This window comes from Papaver somniferum, chromosome 10 (assembly GCF_003573695.1).
Source record: "Papaver somniferum cultivar HN1 chromosome 10, ASM357369v1, whole genome shotgun sequence".
Classification (NCBI taxonomy): Eukaryota; Viridiplantae; Streptophyta; class Magnoliopsida; order Ranunculales; family Papaveraceae; genus Papaver; species Papaver somniferum.
In genome coordinates this window covers 118,455,902-118,459,607 of record NC_039367.1, presented here as the reverse complement: position 1 = coordinate 118,459,607, position 3,706 = coordinate 118,455,902, and the positions used below count along the sequence as shown (strand labels likewise).

Genomic DNA, 3,706 nt, shown 5'->3' with positions numbered 1-3,706 from the left:
TTTTTTTGCATGAGTTCTATTGTTTTGATTTTTTCTTATTTTTTTGGTTTAGGGTATATCTCAATCGTATCTTCTGTATTTTTTTCTCTTCTTTTTAGGATCCTCTGGTTTATCTCAATTATACACCGAGGCTATTTTATTATTTATGATCATTCGTGTTTATTTGCCTTCTGCAACTAAACCCTAATCAAGGTCACGCAGGAGGGAAAAAAAGTCCATAAATAAACTGTCGGGGTCGAGTAAACTATGCGCATTCCATAAGAATAAGGTGATCCTTTGTCAATTGATTAGTTTTTTTTCTATTTTGCATTTACGATTTTTCACGATATTTTTCGATTATATGGGAAACAATAGTGGAGCAACTTTTGTGGGGTTCTATAGATAGGGTTTGTAGGATAGAGTTACACCCCTGACAACTGAGTAGTATGCCATGTGGTAAGCACCTTGATTAAAGCAATATTCATATGCAATGATAAATAACAAAAACATGTTCAGTTGAATGCCCAACATGTCCTAAAACTACTAAACATAATTGGAAGTATTTAATCCGTTATAATACCTCTTTACTTTAAGATAGTAATATGAAACACCTTCGCATGCAGCAAACTAATGAGCTCTTCTTTTGTGCAATTTGATTGAAGACTAGCAAGTTTCACAGTGGAAGAATTAAAGATTAACAAGTTCTTCTTCTTCTTCTTATGTTGTGTGGTGGTTTATTACTAGGATGGACTGAAAAAAATTGGGAAGTATGGGTTAGAACGCGATTTTGCATACATCTGAAGGTTTAGGCCACTATCTTATTACTGATTGATTAGGAGTTTACTGAAAACTAGAAGCGAAGATTTATTTCTAACACTATGGCAACAGGATTGTTATTGTCTTTACACAGACCATGGCTTAATTATGCTAAATTTTCTATGCTTGGATGTTTGAAATGATGGTGTTTATTTTTAGGAAAACGTGGTATATGCTAGAGCATCTATACAACTACAGACCCGATTAGCAGTAAAGATTTCTGCTCAAAGAAGCTTCAATGATGGTACATATGGTACACAGAGGTGGTGTATGTTCTCATGGTTTTACTTCATGATAGTCTAGGAATAGTTGGAATCTTTTGGGGTTCACACTTGAAACCAAGTATGAAAAGAGTGTGTTTGGTGCAAGACACCACTTTTGCTCTTAGGCTGCTGTAACACCACACTTGAAGTTTGGGGGTATTCTGAAATTTGATTTTACTTCATAATACGCTATATTTTTACGGATATAGTCTGTTGTAACACTACTTATTGTGCTCCTTTTTTTGTGCAGAACCCAAGTCGTATTAAAATACATATATGAGCTTTCTCATATGTATATTCCTGTTTGTAAAACGTGTAAAACAACTAGAAAAGCTTATTTTAGTCTCTTAAGCTTTAGTTTGCTGACAGCACGTATTATAGGTTGAGTAAGCCCGATACGCAAGTCATTATTATGAGTAAATAGTTAATTACTGGATAATGATGATCGGTGGGGATTGTTGAACTATGTGAACTCATAAATGAAGATTGAATTTGTTAACTTGCCGTCATTCATGTTCCATCTCATTGGCAGATGATTTTTTTAATCTCCAGTTTGAACATTGCAAGTCTGTACCGGTATTACTTAGGGTACGTAGTTGTTTATGGGTGAAAACTATTCCTGCCGAATTTGGTAATTTGGGCTGTGTGGACGAGGAATGAATCTAAACCCTAAAAAAATGCACTGCACGGGAGTGCTTATGATTCGAGAAATCAATTTGTACAACTCTGGCCTAAACCAAGAAATGGTCGTTCCAGACTTGCTTCGGTCACAAAGTGAAGAAGATGGGGTTGATCTTATGGAGGGAAGCGAAGAAGGTGTTGAGGTGTTGGCTGTGTATGACTTGTATCAGAAAGCTGAACTGGCTTGCAGAATGTAAGCTATCAGTTCCGGTGTTTGAATACGGTTGTATCAACACTTACTTATGTTGTCTTGTCTTGTTTGAAAATAGAGAGGAGAACCTATTTATACAAGTCATTGAGCCTAACCCACGTCTCTCATGGGAAGTGGAGAAAGTGGAGTGATGGAGTAGTGGAGTTGCGTGTGTTAGTGTTACACGATCAGTCTTGTCCACTTCTCCCATCATCACTATTCGTCCATGACTTCCTGACACGTTCTTGTGATGGCGCGTTGTGCGCTGCACGCTGTAAACCGCCAGACCTATACCCCAGTATGTATCCCCCAGTTTGTGACATGATTGATGTCTCGAGTGTGTGGATCGTGGGACCCACAGAAAGAAGCATGTGATGCTAGATTATATAACTAAGTTATTTAGGAAGTCGATACTTGTGAAGTATCGTGTGTATTCTATGCAAGTAATGCATCGAATATACTCAGCATGTATGAAGCATCGCTGTTTGAGCGTCTTAAAATAGCTTCATGTCCAGCCTACTTCATGTGATGGTTTGGAGGCTTCGCAAGCAAGTCCTCCCTTGGACGACCACATGGTGTGGTAGAGTGGCGGATGATAATCACCACGACACCTCATTGACCAGTTAACTCCTGACCAGGGTTGTATAACCAAGCAGGTGAAGTTGAACGAACGAGATGATCTTTGAGACACTCATCTGCGACAGTTAGTGGAATTAGGGTTTGTCAAGAGGTGCACAAGCATCACTCTTCAGCTTGGTCGAAACCAAGATCGGGACACAATTTTGGCCAAGCCGATTGTGCATGCATGTAAATGACATGCCGGTTTAGGCGCCTATACCTTGCTGCCCCATGAATGCGTGATATGGACCGCTCAATCTGTCCGGTAAAGAGGAGCGGCTAGGATCGATTTGTGACAGAAATTTTGTGCCGCAAAGGCCGCGCGACAAGCCTACTTCGGGCGCGCGTTTCGAGACGACCAAGCTTGGTCGGTCTTGGCCGATCAGTCCGGCGTGCAGATGGCGAGCTGGTGTACACGCCTATACTTTACTATCCCATATAAACGTGATCTAAGCCACTCAATTTGTCCGGAAAAGTTGAGTTATCGAGATTAGTTTGCAATTGGGAGGTGTGACCGCGCCTAGTTTGGGCGTGCGAATCGAGGCAACCAGCCATGATAAGCTTTGGCCGATCGGGTGTGGAGATAGATGGGTCCACAGTGATCATGTTGATGCTCACCGGACCTGCTTAGTATACTCCTAAACCCTTCATCCGAGCAGGAGAAGATGGACGCTCGTGATCGCAACACAAGCCCTAATTAGGGTTTTGCCGGCCGTGCGTCATGCTTTGTTTGGGCGCACGAATTGGGAAGACCAACCATAGTTGGTCTTGACCAATTGTTCATGTATGTAGGAGGGCCCACGGTGTTTGTGTTGACATGCTCTGGGACCTTTGAATCTACATCTACACCCTCCATCTATGCCTGCGAAGATGGATGGTTGAGACTGTTTTGCGACACATGTAATGTGCCTCAAACCCTAATTTAGGGTTTCACGTCCACGCTGCTTTGGATGGACGTATTATCAAGCTATGCTACCCTTTTGGGGAGACCGACCATGCGAGGCCCGCATTGGGTCGGTGGTGAATACTCCAATACCTGCCTAGGGGTTTTGGATCCGATCTAAGCCATCCAATCATGCTGGTGAAGTTGGATGGTCGTGATCGTTTCTGAGACTGATACTGACAGTCCAGATGCTCGATCGGGCTAGTATAACACTCC

The 3,706-nt window shown here is 41.8% G+C and overlaps 1 long non-coding RNA gene across 2 annotated transcripts in view; it reads left to right on the top strand.

The window, feature by feature from the left end:
* The window catches only part of LOC113315129, a 2,080-nt gene extending 485 nt beyond the window's left edge, over positions 1–1,595 (top strand). Inside the window, exons 1-3 of one of the 2 annotated variants that reach the window (XR_003342764.1) lie at positions 16–268; positions 955–1,214; positions 1,309–1,595. This is a non-coding gene — a long non-coding RNA (uncharacterized LOC113315129). Of the gene's footprint in view, positions 1–15; positions 269–954 lie in introns of those variants that run through there. The other variant, XR_003342763.1, reaches the window with a different exon arrangement.
* Positions 1,596–3,706: the final 2,111 nt, after the last annotated feature.